This window comes from Cherax quadricarinatus, chromosome 32 (assembly GCF_038502225.1).
Source record: "Cherax quadricarinatus isolate ZL_2023a chromosome 32, ASM3850222v1, whole genome shotgun sequence".
In the NCBI taxonomy this organism is placed as follows: Eukaryota; Metazoa; Arthropoda; class Malacostraca; order Decapoda; family Parastacidae; genus Cherax; species Cherax quadricarinatus.
Window position 1 is genome coordinate 12,689,468 of NC_091323.1, and position 21,943 is coordinate 12,711,410.

At 41.6% G+C, this 21,943-nt stretch overlaps 1 protein-coding gene across 2 annotated transcripts in view; it reads left to right on the forward strand.

The window, feature by feature from the left end:
• The window catches only part of LOC128690335 (uncharacterized), a 411,482-nt gene that overhangs the window by 298,499 nt on the left and 91,040 nt on the right, over window positions 1-21,943 (forward strand). The window lies entirely within an intron of this gene.

Sequence of the window (21,943 nt, forward strand, 5' to 3'; positions counted from 1 at the left end):
TAATTAGATTTTTAATAATATCTGTTTAAAAAGAAAATAAATTTTTTACCCTAATAAAGATTTCACCTCAATTATATTCTTCCTGGTATCTATTTCCTGTTTTCACGTTACTCTATTAAACTGACATTTTAATTTTTAATTCTGTGCTACGTATCACCTCATGTATTCAAATTTTATTATATATACATATATATATATATATATATATATATATATATATATATATATATATATATATATATATATATATATATATATATATATATATATATATATATATATATATATATATATATATATACATATATATATATATGCAAAACAACCACTGTGAAAGAATAGAGAAATTCCAAGCGCTTTCGTGACTACTCACATTATCAAGGAACTATGAAAGTAAAGCATCCAAGGAAGGTACATAAGGGGGTCTGGCCAACACCTCACTATCAGATCCCACAACGGTTAAACACCTGACGCGCGCAGGCCCGACTGGACAGGTCCTTCGCACAACCCACCAACAAACTATTCTACCCAAGAAAATTTTAAAAATTATTATTTGTCCAGTGTATTATATATATATATATATATATATATATATATATATATATATATATATATATATATATATATATATATATATATATATATATATATATATATATATATATATATATATATATATATATATATATATATATATATATATCATTTACGAAACTGGGGCAGGCCAGGATTCGTCCCCACGACACATTGTCCCGCCTCTACAGGCCACACAATGTACATATCACCTTACCATCTGAGCCATCGATCCTACAAACATGAACCTAGTGAACTAGGCTTGTTTCATGTTGCGAGGACACTTGTGGTAGATGTATATTGAAGGATTATTTTCAGCCTCCTCTTGTTTGAATACCCGCCTCGACAGGCAGTCTATATAGCAATGAGACCACGAAACAGGATAATGAAATTAATCCTTGAGCATACATCTACCATGAGTGTACTCACAATTGAACATTGAAATGGTATAAAATACCGACAGGTTGTTAGGTAAGACACATATGCAACAGTTAGGTATCTTTATTTCGAAACGTTTCGCATACACAGTAGGCTTCTTCAGTCGAGTACAGAAAAGTTGATAGAAGCAGAAGAGACTTGAAGACGATGTAATCAGTCCATCACCCTTAAAGTTTTGAGGTGGTCAGTCCCTCACTTCAACTCCATATTGTTTCAGACTATGGAGCAATGCTCTTCTCCAGACTGAGGGACTGACCACCTCAAAACTTTAAGGGTGATGGACTGATTACATCGTCTTCAAGTCTCTTCTGCTTCTGTCAACTTTTCTGTACTCGACTGAAGAAGCCTACTGCCTAGGCGAAACGTTTCGAAATAAAGATACCTAACTGTTGCATATGTGTCTTACCTAACAACAGTGTACTCACAACGTGAAACAAGCCTAGATCGCTAAGCTCATGTTGTTTGTAGGATCGATGGCTCAGATGGTAAGGTGACATGTACATTGTGTGGTCTCTTGAGGCGGGACAGTGTGTCATGGGGTAGAATCCTGGCCTACTACAGTTTGGCAAATGATTCAAACCCACTTGTTTCGTGGTTTCAGTACTTTATATATATATATATATATATATATATTTATATATATATATTATATATATATCGATATATATATATATATATATATATATGTATATATAAATATATATATATATATATGTATATATAAATATATATATATATATATATGTATATATATATATATATATATATATATGTATATATATATATATATATATTTGTAGATGAATGGTTCATATAACCGACATGTTGATAAATTAGACACATGTGCAACTCTTGGGTATCTTTATTGAGGAAACGTTTCGCCACACAGTGGCTTCATCAGTCCATACAAACGAGAATCTTGAAGAACAGGAGGAGAATGAGGTAATCAGTCCCTCAACCTTGAGTCGATGTGGTCAGTCCATCAATCTTGAATAGAATACGGCATACGTGCGGAGAAGGAACTTATAAACCGTTGGCAGAAGAGGTGCAGCAGTCATAGGTGGTGTCACATTTGTTCAATCTGGCTTGCCTAATTATTGGGCACGACCTACTTCCACATTGAACAAATGTGACACCACCTATGAGTGCTGCACCTCTTCTGCCAACGGTTTATAAGTTCCTTCTCCGCACGTATGCCGTATTCTATTCAAGATTGATGGACTGACCACATCGACTCAAGGTTGAGGGACTGATTACCTCATTCTCCTCCTGTTCTTCAAGATTCTCCTTTGTATGGACTGGTGAAGCCACTGTGTGGCGAAACGTTTCCTCAATAAAGATACCCAAGAGTTGCACATGTGTCTAATATATCAATATATCTATATATATATATATATATATATATATATATATATATATATATATATATATATATATATATATATATATATATATATATATATATATATATATATATATATATATATATATATATATATATATATATATATATATATATATATATATATATATATATATATATATATATATATATATATATATATATATATATATATATATATATATATATATATATATATATATACATATATATATATATATATATATATATATATATATATATATATATATATATATATATACATATATATGTATGTATATATATATATATATATATATATATATATATATATATATATATATATATATATATATGTGTGTGTGTGTGTGTGTGTGTGTGTGTGTGTGTGTGTGTTTGTTTCGCAACTTTTAGGAGTTCATTTCTTTAATTCTTTTAATTGATTTATTTAAAGAAATTCATGTCATCATTGAAACAGAATGGATGGAACGAATTTTGCTCATCTAATGTTGAATAATTTATATTTGCTCAGTTTTCTTTGTGTTTTATAATACGACCAACAGTCTGAGTGATCAAACACCGGGCAGCGATTCACCGACAGAAAATCGAGGCTATACGATTCCTTGCGCAGAATGATTCAAACGGGTTCAGCAGTTTATGGTTCACATGGGAGGTTAGCAGAGCATGATTCACACGGTGGCTTGTGGCTCATGATTCACACGGTGGCTTGTGGCTCATGATTCACACGGTGGCTTGTGGCTCATGATTCACACGGTGGCTTGTGGCTCATGATTCACACGGTGGCTTGTGGCTCATGATTCACACGGTGGCTTGTGGCGCATGATTCACACGGTGGCTTGTGGCTCATGATTCACACGGTGGCTTGTGGCTCATGATTCACACGGTGGCTTGTGGCGCATGATTCACACGGTGGCTTGTGGGTCATGATTCACACGGTGGCTTGTGGCTCATGATTCCCACTGTGGCTTGTGGCTCATGATTCACACGGTGGCTTGTGACTCATGATTCACACGGTGGCTTGTGGCTCATGATTCACACGGTGGCTTGTGGCCCATGATTCACACGGTGGCTTGTGGCTCATGATTCACACGGTGGCTTGTGGCTCATGATTCATACTGTGGCTTGTGGCGCATGATTCACACGGTGGCTTGTGGCTCATGATTCACACGGTGGCTTGTGGCTCATGATTCACACGGTGGCTTGTGGCTCATGATTCACATGGTGGTTTGTGGCTCATGATTCACACGGTGGCTTGTGACTCATGATTCACACGGTGGCTTGTGGCTCATGATTCACACGGTGGCTTGTGGCTCAAGATTCACACGGTGGCTTGTGGCTCATGATTCACACGGTGGCTTGTGGCGCATGACTCACACGGTGGCTTGTGGCTCATGATTCACACGGTGGTTTGTGGCTCATGATTCACACGGTGGCTTGTGGCTCATGATTCACACGGTGGCTTGTGGCTCATGATTCACACGGTGACTAGTGGCTCATGATTCACACATTGGTTTGTGGCTCATGATTCACACGGTGGTTTGTGGCTCATGATTCACACGGTGGCTTGTGGCTCATGATTCACACGGTGGTTTGTGGCTCATGATTCACACGGTGGCTTGTAGCTCATGACTCTCACGGTGGCTTGTGGCTCATGATTCACACGGTGGTTTGTGGCTCATGATTCACACTGTGGTATGTGGCTCATGATTCACAAGGTGGTTTATGGTTCATGATTCACACGGTGGTTTGTGGCTCATGATTCACACTGTGGTATGTGGCTCATGATTCACAAGGTGGTTTGTGGCTCATGATTCACACTGTGGTATGTGGCTCATGATTCACAAGGTGGTTTGTGGCTCATGATTCACACGGTGGTTTGTGGTTCATGATTCTCACGGTGACTTGTGGCTCATGATTCACACGGTGGTTTGTGGCTCATGATTCACACGGTGGTTTGCGGTTCATGATTCACACGGTGGCTTGTGGCTCATGATTCACACGGTGGTTTGTGACTCATGATTCACACGGTGGTTTATGGTTCATGATTCACACGGTGGCTTGTGGCTCATGATTCACACGGTGGTTTGTGGCTCATGATTCACACGGTGGCTTGTGGCTCATGATTCACACCATGGCTTGTGGCTCATGATTCACACGGTGGCTTGTGGCTCATGATTCACACGGTGGTTTGTGGCTGATGATTCACACGGTGGCTTGTGGCTCATGATTCACACGGTGGCTTGTGGCTCATGATTCACACGGTGGTTTGTGGCTCATGATTCACACGGTGGTTTGTATCTCATGATTCACACGGTGGTTTGTGGCTCATGATTCACACGGTGGTTTGTGGCTCATGATTCACACGTTGGTTTGTGGCTCATGATTCACACGGTGGTTTGTGGCTCATGATTCACACGGTGGTTTGTGGCTCATGATTCACACGGTGGTTTGTGGCTCATGATTCACACGGTGGTTTGTAACTCATGATTCACACGGTGGTTTGTGGCTCATGATTCACACGGTGGTTTGTGGCTCATGATTCACACGGTGGTTTGTGGCTCATGATTCACACGGTGGGTTGTGGCTCATGATTCACACGGTGGCTTGTGGCTCATGATTCACACGGTGGCTTGTGGCTCATGATTCACACCGTGGTTTGTGGCTCATGATTCACAAGGTGGTTTGTGGTTCATGATTCACAGGGTGGGTTGCGGCTCATGATTCACAAGGTGGCTTGAGGCTCATGATTTACACGGTGGCTTGTAGCACATGATTCACACGGTGGCTTGTGGCTTATGATTCACACGGTGGCTTGTGGCTCATGATTCACACGGTGGCTTGTTGCTCATGATTCACACGGTGGCTTGTGGTTCATGATTCACACGGTGGCTTGTGGCTCATGATTCACACGGTGGCTTGGTGCGCATGACTCACACGGTGGCTTGTGGCTCATGATTCACACGGTGGCTTGTGGCGCATAACTCACACGGTGGCTTGTGGCTCATGATTCATATGGTGACTTGTGGCTCATGATTCAAACGGTTACTAGTGGCTCATGATTCACACATTGGTTTGTGGCTCATGATTCACACGGTGGTTTGTGGCTCATGATTCACACGGTGGCTTGTGGCTCATGATTCACACGGTGGTTTGTGGCTCATGATTCACACGGTGGTTTGTGGCTCATGATTCACACGGTGGTTTGTGGTTCATGATTCACTCGGTTGTTTGTGGCTCATGATTCACACGCTGGTTTGTGGCTCATGATTCACACGGTGGTTTGTGGTTCATGATTCTCACGGTGGCTTGTGGCTCATGATTCACACGGTGGTTTGTGGCTCATGATTCACACGGTGATTTGTGGTTCATGATTCACACGGTGGCTTGTGGCTCATGATTCACAAGGTGGTTTGTGGCTCATGATTCACACGGTGGTTTGTGGCTCATGATTCACACGGTGGCTTGTGGCTCATGATTCACACGGTGGCTTGTGGATCATGATTCACACGGTGGTTTGTGGCTCATGATTCACACGGTGGCTTGTGGCTCTTGATTCACACCATGGTTTGTGGCTCATGATTCACACAGTGGCTTGTGGCTCATGATTCACACGGTGGTTTGTGGCTCATGATTCACACGGTGGCTTGTGGCTCATGATTCACACGGTGGTTTGTGGCTCATGATTCACACGGTGGTTTGTGGCTCATGATTCACTCATTGGTTTGTGGCTCATGATTCACACGGTGGTCTGTGGCTCATGATTCACACGGTGGTTTGTGGCTCATGATTCACACGCTGGTTTGTGGCTCATGATTCACACGGTGGTTTGTGGCTCATGATTCACACGGAGGTTTGTGGCTCATGATTCACACATTGGTTTGTGGCTCATGATTCACACGGTGGTTTGTGGCTCATGATTCACACGGTGGTTTGTGGCTCATGATTCACACGGTGGTTTGTGGCTCATGATTCACACGGTGGGTTGTGGCTCATGATTCACACGGCGGCTTGCGGATCATGGTTCACACGGTGGCTTGTGGCTCATGATTCACACTGTGATTTGTGGCTCATGATTCACAAGGTGGTTTTTGGCTCATGATTCACACTGTGGCTTGTGGCTCATGATTCACACGGTGTCTTGTGGCTCATGATTCACACGGTGGCTTGTGGCTCATGATTCACACGCTGGCTTGTGGTTCATGATTCACACGGTGGTTTGTGGCTCATGATTCACACGGTGGCTTGTGGCTCATGATTCACACGGTGGCTTGTGGTTCATGATTCACAGGGTGGCTTGCGGCTCATGATTCACAAGATGGCTTGTGGCTCATGATTCACACGGTGGCTTGTAGCTCATGATTCACACGGTGGCTTGTGGCTTATGATTCACACGGGGGCTTGTGGCTGATGATTCACACGGTGGCTTGTTGCTCATGATTCACACGGTGGCTTGTGGCGTATGATTCACACGGTGGCTTGTGGCTCATGATTCACACGGTGGCTTGTGGCTCATGATTCACACAGTGGATTGTGGCTCATGATTCACACGGTGGTTTGTGGCTCATGATTCACACGGTAGTTTGTGGCTCATGATTCACACGGTGACTTGTGGCTCATGATTCCCACGGTGGCTTGTGGCTCATGATTCACACGGTGGTTTGTGGCTCATGATTCACACGGTGGTTTGTGGCTGATGATTCACACGGTTGTTTGTGGCTCATGATTCACACGGTGGTTTGTGGCTCATGATTCACACGGTGGCTTGTGGCTCATGATTCACACGGTGGCTTGTGGCTCATGATTTACCCGGTGGTTTGTGGCTCATGATTCACACTGTGACTTGTGGCTCATGATTCAAGCGGTGGTTTGTGGCTCATGATTCACACGGTGGTTTTTGGCTCATGATTCACACGGTGGTTTGTGACTGATGATTCACACGGTTGTTTGTGGCTCATGATTCACACGGTGGTTTGTGGCTCATGATTCACACGGTGGTTTGTGGCTCGTGATTCACACGGTGGCTTATGCTTCATGATTCACACGGTGGTTTGTGGCTCATGATTCACAAGGTGGTTTGTGGCTCATGCTTCACACGGTGGTTTGTGGCTCATGATTCACACGGTTGTTTGTGGCTCATGATTCACACGGTGGCTTGTGGCTCATGATTCACACGGTGCTTTGTGGCTCATGATTCACACGGTGGCTTGTGGCTCATGATTCACACGGTGGTTTGTGGCTCATGATTCACACGGTGGCTTGTGGCTCATGATTCACACGGTGGCTTGTGGCTCATGATTCACACGGCGGCTTGTGGCTCATGATTTACACGGTTGTTTGTGGCTCATGATTCACACGGTGGCTTGTGGCTCATGTTCACACGGTGGCTTGTGGCTCATGATTCACACGGTGGTCTGTGGCTCATGATTCACACTGTGGCTTGTGGCTCATGATTCACACGGTGGCTTGTGGCTCATGATTCACACGGTGGTTTGTGGCTCATGATTCACAAGGTGGCTTGTGGTTCATGATTCACACGGTGGCTTGTGGCTCATGATTCACACGGTGGCTTGTGGCTCATGATTCACACGGTGGCTTGTGGCTCATGATTCACACGGTGGCTTGTGGCTCATGATTCACACGGTGGCTTGTGGCTCATGATTCACACGGTGGTTTGTGGCTTATTATTCACACTGTGGTTTGTGGCTCATGATTCACACGGTGGCTTGTGGCTCATGATTCACACGGTGGTTTGTGGCTCATGATTCACAAGGTGGCTTGTGGCTCATGATTCACATGGTGGCTTGTGGCTCATGATTCACACGGTGGCTTGTGGCTCATGATTCACACGGTGGTTTGTGGCTCATGATTCACACGGTGGCTTGTGGCTCATGATTCACACGGTGGTTTGTGGCTCATGATTCACACGGTGGCTTGTGGCTCATGATTCACACGGTGGCTTGTGGCTCATGATTCACACGGTGGCTTGTGGCTCATGATTCACATGGTGGCTTGTGGCTCATGATTCAGACGGTGACTTGTGGCTCATGATTCACACGGTGGCTTGTGGCTCATGATTCACACGGTGGCTTGTGGCTCATGATTCACACGGTGGCTTGTGGCTCATGATTCACACGGTGGCTTGTGGCTCATGATTCACACGGTGGCTTGTGGCTCATGATTCACATGGTGGTTTGTGGCTCATGATTCACACGGTGGCTTGTGGCTCATGATTCACACGGTGGTTTGTGGCTCATGATTCACACGGTGGCTTGTGGCTCATGATTCACACGGTGGCTTGTGGCTCATGATTCACACGGTGGCTTGTGGCTCATGATTCACACGGTGGCTTGTGGCTCATGATTCACACGGTGGCTTGTGGCTCATGATTCACACGGTGGCTTGTGGCTCATGATTCACACGGTGGCTTGTGGCTCATGATTCACACGGTGGCTTATGGCTCATGATTCATGGCTCATGATTCACACGGTGGCTTGTGGCTCATGATTCACACGGTGGCTTGTGGCTCATGATTCACACGGTGGCTTGTGGCTCATGATTCACACGGTGGTTTGTGGCTCATGATTCACACGGTGGCTTGTGGCTCATGATTCACACGGTGGTTTGTGGCTCATGATTCACACGGTGGCTTGTGGCTCATGATTCACACGGTGGTTTGTGGCTCATGATTCACACGGTGGCTTGTGGCTCATGATTCACACGTTGGCTTGTGGCTCATGATTCACACGGTGGCTTGTGGCTCATGATTCACACGGTGGCTTGTGGCTCATGATTCACACGGTGGCTTGTGGCTCATGATTCACACGGTGGCTTGTGGCTCATGATTCACACGGTGGTTTGTGGCTCATGATTCACACGGTGGCTTGTGGCTCATGATTCACACGTTGGCTTGTGGCTCATGATTCACACGGTGGCTTGTGGCTCATGATTCACACGGTGGCTTGTGGCTCATGATTCACACGGTGGCTTGTGGCTCATGATTCACACGGTGGCTTGTGGCTCATGGTTCACACAGGCTTTACGGTTCATGAAATATACAACACATTTGTTTCATCTTCCAACCACAGCAACTAACACAGCAACTAACACAGCAACTAACACAGCAACTAACACAGCAACTAACACAGCAACTAACACAGCAACTAACACAGCAACTAACACAGCAAATAACACAGCAACGTATCAACCGACACATCAACTAACACAGCAACTAAGACAGGAACTAACACAGCAACAGAGCAACCAACACAGCAACTAATACAGCTACTAACGCAGCAACACATCAACCAACACAGCAGTTAGCACTGAAACTAACGCAACAACACATCAACCAGCACAGCAACTAACACAGCAAGACAACCAACACAGCAGTTAACATAGAAACTAACGCAGCAACACATCAACGAACACTGCAACTAACACAGCAACTAACACAGCAACACATCAACCAACACAGCAACTAACACAGCAATTAACACAGCAACCAACACAGCAACTAATTCAGCAACTAGCGCAGCAACACATCAATCAACACAGCAATTAACGCAGAAACTAACGCAGCAACACATCAACCAACACAGCAACTAACACTGCAACGCAACCAACACAGCAGTTAACACAGCAACTAACGCAGCAACACTTCAACCAACACAGCAACTAACTCATCAACTAACACAGCAACACATCAACCAACACAGCAATTGACACAGCAACTAACAGAGCAACACATCAACCAACACAACAATTAACACAGCAACTAACGCAGCAACACATCAACCAATACAGCAACGAACGCATCAACTAGCACAGCAACACATCAACCAACACAGCAATTAACACAGCAACTAACGCAGCAACACATCAACCAACACAGCAACGATCACAGCAACTAACACAGCAACACATCAACCAACACATTAATTAACACAGAAACTAACGCAGCAACACATTAACCAACACAGCAACTAACACATCAACTAACACAGCAACACATCAACCAACACAGCAATTAACACAGCAACTAACACAGCAACACATCAACCAACACTGCAATTACCACAGCAACTAACGCAGCAACACATCAACCAATACAGCAACGAACACATCAACTAGCACAGCAACACATCAACCAACACAGCAATTAACACAACAACTAACGCAGCAACACATCAACCAACACAGCAACGAACACAGCAACTAACACAGCAACACATCAACCAATACATTAATTAACACAGAAACTAACGCAGCAACACATCAACCAACATAGCAATTAACACATCAACTAACGCAGCAACACATCAACCAACACAGCAACGAACACAGCAACTAACACAGCAACACATCAACCAACACATCAATTAACACAGAAACTAACGCAGCAACACATCAACCAACATAGCAATTAACACAGCAACTAACGCAGCAACACATCAACCAACACAGCAACGAACACAGCAACTAACACAGCAGCACATTAACCAACACATCAATTAACACAGAAACTAACGCAGCAACACATCAACCAACACATCAATTAACACAGAAACTAACGCAGCAACACATCAACCAACACAGTAACGAACACAGCAACTAACACAGCAACACATCAACCAACACAGCAAGTAACACAGCAACTAACGCAGCAACACATCAACCAACACAGCAACTAACACATTAACACAACTAACACAGCAAATAACACAACTAGCACATTAACACAGCAACTCAGGCCTAACAGGAGACTAGAAGAACATTAAGTGGTGCTACCAAGAAAAAAGTGAAAGCACTTATATAACGTGACAAACCTTAAGACGAAAGTGTTTTAAAGTGACTACGACGGGAGAAGTATTCTCGTAGACGAGAGAGTAACTTGCGTTCTCAGTGCGACATTAATCCTGCTTTTAGCTGGGTGTTCAGAGTTGAAAATAGCATTAACAACGCACTGGTAAAAACATTTGCATGTAGGGAAGGAAACCGAACCACTACATATTTGCGAAATTATCAAGCTGGGCACGTTAAATTATCAAGCTGGGCACGTTAAATTTTGTTAAATGAGCTGTTTCTAAGAATCGTAGGCCACCTTAATTTTCAGCTAGACTGTAAGTCCGGCTGACAAACTGCATTTATTTATTGTTCTTTCTAACATCAATAATATGAGGTAAACTAACAGACAACAGTAAGCGAGCAAATGCTGACCGAAATGTTTCAATTAACAAGTAACTTTCTGTTGAGCGTAGTGACTGTAAACTAACTGCAAACCCACCCATTGTAACTTCAGCGTATGCTTTAAAAGAAATAAATTCTAGTATTTTTTAGTAACTTATCCTTCAAGAGAGACGACACATGCCGTAATCTACCACCCCATCAGCTTGGCGTCAAGTTTAGCTGATGTAAAATAATCTGTTGCCAGGGAGATAAGAAGAAGTCTGGATAATAACACCTTAATTAACCCGCAAGGAAGATCCTGCATAAATTAATTAGAGTTCATCACTTACCTAGGCCTGGTTACAGACCGGGTAGCGGGGCGTTGACCCCTGGAACCCTCTCCAGGCATACTACCCAACCTTTGGACGACGACCTACTTACACTAGTGGCAGGTCCCACTGTGATCCCGCCTCCTCCTGCTTCACCTCATCTGACTGCAGTATATAAGCCACCTCTCTGGCCCTATGCTGTACTTCCTACAAGAGTGATGGACTGAACACATCGATTCCAGGTTGAGGGACTGATTACCTCAAACTTCTCCTCTCCTTACCCATTTCTACTTTGTATTGGACTGATGAAGCCACTGTGTGGCGAAACGTTTCTTCAATAAAGATTCCCATGTGTTGCATAAGTGTCTCAATTCTTCAGCTTGTCGGTTTTCTAAACTATTCATCACATACTGCAGGTATACCTATAAGAAAACCGAGATGAGGAATTCTCCATGGATATAGTATACATCGATTTTCAAACAAATATTCCATTAAAGCACAACATAGAAGAACACTAAGGTAAAAAACACAGATTCAGTTCATAAGAGACGCTTTGGGGGCTGGAACAATGACCGATAAGGGCCAGTGGTGTGAAAATCCTTGATCAATGATCACTTACTGGCTCAGTAATAAGTGATAATGAGTGGGTTTATAAGTCACAGTCCTGGATCACTGACTGGTTCAGTAATAAGTGACAGGGAGTGGTTTTGGACGGGAAAGCTTCGGGACTTACTTCAAGGATGAGTCCTCAGCACAAACGTTTTAAAATATATTGAGTCAAACGTAAGTATAGTAGTAGTAGTAGTAGTAGTAGTAGTAGTAGTAGTAGTAGTAGTAGTAGTAGTAGTAGTAGTAATGGTATAAAAGTTGCAGTAGAAGCAGCAGCTGTGATAATAATAGCAGCAATAGTAGTAATACTAATAGTAGTAATAGCAATAAAACCAGTATTATTAATGGTAATATTAGTAATAAGAATGGTAATAGTAGTAATAGCATAAATAATTACAATATTAATAATATAACAATACGTTAAGGCTCAGTTATATTTTCCTGGTTAACAAATATGTATACACATTTTTTTTTCAACAAAATTCTCTCCACCTCTTTACCCTGCTGAGCAGCAGTGTAGCCGAGTCAGAAACCCCCTCTGTTATCCCTCTCGTCAGTGTCTTTAAGAACAATTGTTTTCAATATATTTTCGGCTTCCCCTTCCAAAATCTCCTCTTCCCCTCTCCAACAGTACCTATCACTCCTTCCATTATTACTCCACCATTTCCTCAATTCTCCTATGGCTACCCTCTCTCCCAGCCCTCACATACACTCTCTCGCTCACATCTCTCCCCCAACCACCTTTCTGATCACTTACCTCTTTGATTCACATCTCTCTCTCTCTCTCTCTCTCTCTCTCTCTCTCTCTCTCTCTCTCTCTCTCTCTCTCTCTAAATCACTGATTGCCACCAAACAGAAGCAGAAAATATCCTATGAAGGTCCAAATATAAGCAAACATAAAAAAATGGAGCTTGAGAGGTTAAAAATCGCAGTAAATAAAGAAAGGTTTTTGTGGATGATGTTCTGACTGATGAGAGAGAGAGAGAGAGAGTTACCATGGCAACTAGTCTGTATTCCTCAGGAGGGTGCAAAGATCAGCTGACAGAATGTAAACACACGTGACTCTGACATTGCATCTCACACTGTCCGTAACACAGGAGGACGAGGCAGAGCAAGAGAAGAGAAGGAAGGAAAGTAATAGGAGGAAGAGAAGAACGAGTAGATAAATGTGGGAAATGGAGGGAGATGAGGAAGAAGAGGAAGAGTAAGAGGAAGAGAAGAATCAAGCTAACGGGCCTACTGTAAAAAACTTTATGGCGAAATTTTAAAGAGTGAAGGTTAGAGCAGGGACTCCCCCTCATCTCTCCCTAACACATTTTCCATCACCACAGTCTCCCTCACCTCCTCCTAGCACAGTTTCCCTCACCTCCTCCTAGCACAGTTTCCCTCACCTCCTCCTAGCACAGTTTCTCTCACCTCCTCCTAGCACAGTTTCCCTCACCTCCTCCTAGCACAGTTTCCCTCACCTCCTCCTAGCACAGTTTCCCTCACCTCCTCCTAGCACAGTTTCCCTCACCTCCTCCTAGCACAGTTTCCCTCACCTCCTCCTAGCACAGTTTCCCTCACCTCCTCCTAGCACAGTTTCTCTCACCTTTCCCTCACCTCCTCCTAGCACAGTTTCCCTCACCTCCTCCTAGCACAGTTTCTCTCACCTCCTCCTAGCACAGTTTCCCTCACCTCCTCCTAGCACAGTTTCCCTCACCTCCTCCTAGCACAGTTTCCCTCACCTCCTCCTAGCACAGTTTCTCTCACCTCCTCCTAGCACAGTTTCCCTCACCTCCTCCTAGCACAGTTTCTCTCACCTCCTCCTAGCACAGTTTCTCTCACCTCCTCCTAGCACAGTTTCTCTCACCTCCTCCTAGCACAGTTTCCCTCACCTCCTCCTAGCACAGTTTCTCTCACCTCCTCCTAGCACAGTTTCCCTCACCTCCTCCTAGCACAGTTTCTCTCACCTCCTCCTAGCACAGTTTCCCTCACCTCCTCCTAGCACAGTTTCTCTCACCTCCTCCTAGCACAGTCTCCCTCACCTCCCTCCTCTGTTCACAGTTACCAGGAGCTGCAAGTCATAATATATTGACCATTTTTTTCTATAAACTACGAGCCTACTTCTTGGCAAAAGCTCATTAGCATACCATTAAGAACCTCACCTGAGCCTCGAATATCGGAAAATTCTCTGGCTCAATGAATCCTTCGAGTGAATATATAGAGCAATGAACCCCGGTTCCCAGATTAATCATTTATAATTATGGAATCCACTTTTGAGACCCTGTTTGGAAATCCTCAACATACCAAATATCCGAGACGAGATGATTGTGAGAAATTAGGGAATTTTTTTTATGGTGGGGGGGGGGTATTTTGAGACTGAGGAACGGGGGTATTGCAAGTAGGGCGGATTTTTGGATTTTGGGATTGCAGGCGGATATTGTGATGGAACGATTTTGTTTGTGTTTTAAGAATTCAGGTGTTGGACCTATGATTGATTTTTTTTCAGATGTCAGGAGGTATGAGAACGATTTCTTTTGGAGTTTTAAGATTGCGGGGGTTGTGAGTAGAGTGGACTTTTTATTTCTTAGAAAACAACCTTTCTTAGGTTTTTGTGATTACGAGTCAATAGCTGGAACATACTTTTAGAATTTAAGACTGCGTGATACGTGAGAAGAAAAAACTTTCTTATTCTTGTCTTGTAAGTATCGTCGCAGGAGGCGGCGTTGTAAAAGTTGTATTCTCAACTGGCAGAGGAACTAATGCGTTGTGAACGTTGTATTCTCAACTGGCAGAAGAACTAATGCGTTGTGAACGTTGTATTCTCACTGACAGAGGATCTAATACATTGTAAACGTTGCTTTCCCACTGGCAGAGGAACTACTACACATTGTTTTCCCACTTACTAAAAGCAATAAGCCACCCAACTCCACTCACTCTTAGTCCACCCTTGTACCTCCCTTCTTGCTGCACGCCCACTTCTTCGTCTTCGATACCAATACCCCTGCACTCTCCTGCTCATTCTGCATCCACCCTTCACCTTTACTCCACTCGCTTCCCCTCCCACTCCTCTCAGTGTTTACCCCTCTTCACCCCACTGGCAAGCATCACCTACCCAATCTATTTCAACCCAAATTAGTTAAGATCTATAACCCCTCTCTCCCCACAACCATATTTTTTTTACTCCGTCTCTCTATCTCTCATCCTCCACACTCCCCCAGTTAAATAAATCACCCTTCCTCTCCCACTGCCACCCATTTCCTAACGCCCCAAGTTCCTGCCACCATCTCCGTCTCCACATGGGATATCACCATGGTAACTGACTCAAGGAGACCTCCCCTCCAGCGAGACACCCACTAGCAAATAATAATAATAATAATAATAATAATAATAATAATAATAATAATAATAATGAAAATAATAATGATGTTGATAATAATATTAATGACAAAAATAACAACTACAATAATAATAATAATAAGAAGAATAAAAATAATTATCATTATTAATTTATTATACTAACAGGGAAGCACTAAACTAGTAAGGGTCTCTCCGAGCCTGAAAACTTTGTTTTAGTCAGATTAAATTTAATCAGGACTTTTTCCCTCTCCTTTAAGATTACGCAGCGGATATGTTGAGTTGTACCACGAAACTGGTACAACTCATCACGTCATTTTTTTAGATCGTCTTCCGCAGATTTTAACAAATCGCAGCTATTGTTGCGTTTTATCATCGTCTCGTTATTGTCAGTTCTCATGCTGAGTCGTTATTTACCAACAGTCCGTTAACAGAGACAACAGATATTTGCTGATACGGCTTCTGTTATTTTTTTTTTTTACACAGACCAGTCTTACAGGCTAAGAGCTGTTATCTTCTACCTATACTCATTTCGAAAACCAGCCCCAGTATGCGACCCACAACAGTCTATTAACACCCAGGTCCCTACTTACTGCTAAGTGAACAGGGGCAGCAGGTAAAAGGAAACATGCCCAACGTTTCCACTTGTGCCTGGGATCGAACCAGGGACACTCAGTATGAGAGGTGAGTGCCCCACCAACTGAGTCACAGGATAAACAGAAAAGATTTAAAAAAAAATGGCTTTAATTAGCAGTTAAGGATTCCTTTTTTAATGCTATAAACAATTTGCATATATAAATATAGTGTGTTTCCACGTTACTCTGATATCTAGTGAGTGACTGTCGGTGAGAGGTGAAGCCAATACTTCATAGGAATGACAAGAAAGACTGCCGGGTATTTGTGGATTATTTAATTTCCAAACACAAAACATTCACTGTTTAGAAAGAAAATAATAACAATTTATCATTTCTTGATGTCAGTGTTGAACATTTTTACAGTTTTGTTAACACTAGAAAGTAAGACTTGTCTGTGTTGAAAATTTTCAGTTTTGTTAACACACTAGAAAGTAAGACTTGTCTGTGTTGAAAATTTTCAGTTTTGTTAACAAACTAGAAAGTAAGACTTGTCTGTGTTGAAAATTTTCAGTTTTGTTAACACACTAGAAAGTAAGACTTGTGTGTGTTGAAAATTTTCAGTTTTGTTAACACACTAGAAAGTAAGACTTGTCTGTGTTGAAAATTTTCAGTTTTGTTAACACACTAGAAAGTAAGACTTGTCTGTGTTGAACATTTTCAGTTTTGTTAACACACTACAAAGTAAGACTTGTCTGTGTTGAAAATTTTTACAGTTTTGTTAACACTAGAAAGTAAGACTTACATTCACTAAATTACTCCTGGACGTTTATCCTTTGCATCAACTCTATTTAATTTGTTACAGCAAAATTCCAAATAGTTATTAGAGAGTTACAACGAATAAAAAATGAAGCTCATGTATGTATACATTTTAAGTTTTAAGATCGTATTGCATCTCCCCAGTGCTCGAATGTAATAATAGACCAACATTCGTGTTCTAAATGTATCATTAAACACACTGGTAACACCTTGCGGAGTGTTGTGGCTAAATTTTACGAACACACATGACTAACATGCAAGACTTTAACACCCTTAGTAAAGTCACTTCACTCCGTCTACCAGAACTGACTCCAAAACCAGCAATCATAACATACTGCCAAAGATGGTCGAAACTGATGCTAGGACTCGGAAAAGACAGGCTTTGAGAGGTTTTATATTGGACAATTTAAAGCTGAATGTAATGACAATGATATTTTAAGTTGTTTACCTTGAAATAACCATTGTAGTTACATTAATTCATTGTTGCTTGTGCTGGTTAATATCTGATTGTTCGCAATACTATCTGTATTACCATTGGGTGAAGTGGAGAGGTTTTCATAAGTTTCCTTTGGATGCGACATTGGAATGTCTGTTTCTATAGAGAATACCCAGACGCTGCTGATTGAATTTTCATTAAAACGTTGGATGCTTGCACAGTTAGAAAAACTTTAAAATCTAGTCTCCTACTTTAAGATCTAGTCTCCTACTTTAAGATCTAGTCTCCTACTTTAAGATCTAGTCTCCTACTTTAGGATTTAGCCCGCTACTTTAAGATCTAGTCTCCTGCTTTAAGATCTAGTCTCCTACTTTAAGATCTAGTCTCCTGCCTTAAGATCTAGTCTCCTACTTTAAGATCTAGTCTCCTACTTTAGGATTTAGTCCGCTACTTTAAGATCTAGTCTCCTGCTTTAAGATCTAGTCTCCTACTTTAAGATCAAGTCTCATTCTTTAAGATCTAGTCTCCTACTTTAAGATCAAGTCTCCTACTTTAAGATCTAGTCTCCTACTTTAAGATCTAGTCTCCTGCTTTAAGATTTAGTCTCCTACTTTAAGATCTGGTCTCCTACTTTAAGATCTAGTCTCCTACTTAAGGATTTAGTCAGCTACTTTAAGATCTGGTCTCCTACTTTAAGATCTAGTCTCCTACTTAAGGATTTAGTCAGCTACTTTAAGATCTAGTCTCCTGCTTTAAGATCTAGTCTCCTACTTTAAGATCTAGTCTCCTACTTTAAGATCAAGTCTCCTACTTTAAGATCTAGTCTCCTACTTTAAGATCTAGTCTCCTACTCTAAGATCTAGTCTCCTACTTTAAGATCTAGTCTCCTACTTTAAGATCTAGTCTCCTGCTTTAAGATTTAGTCTCCTACTATAAGATCTGGTCTCCTAATTTAAGATCTAGTCTCCTACTTTAAGATCTAGTCTCCTACTATAAGATCTAGTCTCCTACTTTAAGATCTAGTCTCCTGTTTTAAGATTTAGTCTCCTACTTTAAGATCTGGTCTCCTACTTTAAGATCTAGTCTCCTACTTTAAGATCTAGTCTCCTACTTTAAGATCTAGTCTCCTACTATAAGATCTAGTCTCCTACTTTAAGATTTAGTCTCCTACTTTAGGATTTAGTCTCCTACTTTAAGATCTAGTCTCTTACTATAAGATCTAGTCTCCTACTTTAAGATCTAGTCTCCTACTTTAAGATCTAGTCTCCTACTTTAAGATCTAGTCTCCTACTTTAAGATCTAGTCTCATACTTTAAGATCTAGTCTCCTACTATAAGATCTAGTCTCCTACTTTAAGATCTAGTCTCCTACTTTAAGATCTAGTCTCCTACTTTAAGATCTAGTCTCCTACTTTAAGATTTAGTCTCCTACTTTAAGATCTAGTCTCCTACTTTAAGATCTAGTCTCCTACTATAAGATCTAGTCTCCTACTTTAAGATCTAGTCTCCTACTTTAAGATCTAGTCTCCTACTATAAGATCTAGTCTCCTACTTTAAGATCTAGTCTCCTACTTTAAGATCTAGTCTCCTACTTTAAGATCTAGTCTCCTACTATAAGATCTAGTCTCCTACTTTAAGATCTAGTCTCCTACTATAAGATCTAGTCTCCTACTATAAGATCTAGTCTCCTACTTTAAGATCTAGTCTCCTACTATAAGATCTAGTCTCCTACTTTAAGATCTAGTCTCCTACTTTAAGATCTAGTCTCCTACTATAAGATCTAGTCTCCTACTTTAAGATCTAGTCTCCTACTATAATATCTAGTCTCCTACTATAAGATCTAGTCTCCTACTTTAAGATCTAGTCTCCTAGTATAAGATCTAGTCTCTTACTTTAAGATCTAGTCTCATACTTTAAGATCTAGTCTCCTACTATAAGATCTAGTCTCCTACTTTAAGATCTAGTCTCCTACTTTAAGATCTAGTCTCCTACTTTAAGATCTAGTCTCCTACTTTAAGATCTAGTCTCCTACTATAAGATCTAGTCTCCTACTATAAGATCTAGTCTCCTACTATAAGATCTAGTCTCCTACTATAAGATCTAGTCTCCTACTATAAGATCTAGTCTCCTACTATAAGATCTAGTCTCCTACTATAAGATCTAGTCTCCTACTATAAGATCTAGTCTCCTACTATAAGATCTAACCTCCTACTATAAGATCTAGTCTCCTACTATAAGATCTAGTCTCCTACTATAAGATCTAGTCTCCTACTTTAAGATCTAGTCTCCTACTTTAAGATCTAGTCTCCTACTATAAGATCTAGTCTCCTACTATAAGATCTAGTCTCCTACTATAAGATCTAGTCTCCTACTATAAGATCTAGTCTCCTGCTATAAGATCTAGTCTCCTACTATAAGATCTAGTCTCCTACTATAAGATCTAGTCTCCTACTTTAAGATTTAGTCTCCTACTATAAGATCTAGTCTCCTACTTTAAGATTTAGTCTCCTACTATAAGATCTAGTCTCCTACTTTAAGATCTAGTCTCCTACTTTAAGATCTAATCTCCTACTTTAAGATCTAATCTCCTACTTTAAGATCTAGTCTCCTACTTTAAGATCTAATCTCCTACTTTAAGATCTAATCTCCTACTTTAAGATCTAATCTCCTACTTTAAGATCTAATCTCTATTGCTTCCTGCATCTCATAAATTCAAGTGTGTATGTGTGTATGTGATCTTTAATTCCTTGACCTTCCTCGATTTTCTTTAAGTTTCCTTAATCTTCCTTGATCTTCCTTATCCTGAAGCTCTGATAGTCTCGGAGTATTGTTCATCACTGCCTATTCACCTCAGTGTGATCACCTAGTTGTGGCTACCACTGTCGAGTCACGGTTCCTGGCACATCTCTTAACAATCACCAGTGTCACCAGTTCACAATTTCACCGACAAAACTGAAGCTATGGTGTCCTTTCCTCAGATCAAAATTGATTAACCCTCTTCCATAGGCCTTCCCTCCTTCATTCCCTCCATTTCTCCCTTCTTCATTCTCTCCATCCCTCCCTCCCTCCATCTCACCCTCCCTCCATCCTTCCATCCCTCCATCTTTCCCTCCATGCATCCCTCTATCCCTCCATCCCTCCATCCTTCCCTCCCTCCATCCCTCCCTCCATCCCTCTATCCCTCCATCCCTCCATCCTTCCCTCCCTCCATCCTTCACTCCCTCCCTCCCTCCCTCGTCACTAAACAACATTTTTACCATTATCCTCAATACAAATATTATGAATCCATAAAAATGTCAGGGAGACAAAAGTTTTGCACTCTGGCCACAGAGTCGCACCTTTCATTCTGCCGACAAAGAAAAACTGGAATATTACATTGAGCAAGTTCTTTGACACATTGTTTTGTTAATAAAAAAAAAGATGAAGGAAAATATTGCTTTCCGTCCACATGGTCAATTATTTCCTTCTTTTTTCCATATATAAATATATATATATATATATATATATATATATATATATATATATATATATATATATATATATATATATATATATATATATATATATATATATATTTGCTTTTGTTGGTGACAGAGAAAGATGTATTTTTTTTCCATCGTAGTTCGGTTTTTAGAAGACGAAATAACGATAGTTTGGAGAGTTTGTGTTACGTAAGTGACACTGTTGTTACGTAGGTGACACTGTTGTTAAGTAGGTGACACTGTTGTTACGTAGGTGACACTATTGTTACGTAAGTGACACTGTTGTTACGTAGGTGACACTGTTGTTATGTAGGTGACACTATTGTTACGTAAGTGACACTGTTGTTAGGTAGGTGACAATGTTGTTATGTAGGTGACACTGTTGTTACGTAGGTGACACTGTTGTTAGGTAGGTGACACTATTGTTACTTAGGTGACACTGTTGTCAGGTAGGTGACACTGTTGTTACGTAGGTGACACTGTTGTTACGTAGGTGACACTGTTGTTACGTAGGAGGCACTATTGCTGGGTAGGCGACATTGTTGTTACGTAGGTGACACTGTCGATACGTAGGTGACACTGTTGTAAGGTAGGTGACACTGTTGTTATGTAGGTGACACTGTTGTTACGTTGGTGACACTGTTGTTGCGTAGGTGACACTGTTGTTAGGTAGGTGACACTGTTGTTACGTAGGTGACACTGTTGTTGGGTAGATGACACTATTGTTACGTAGGAGGCCCTATTGTTAGGTAGGTGACACCGTTGTTACGTAGGTGGCAC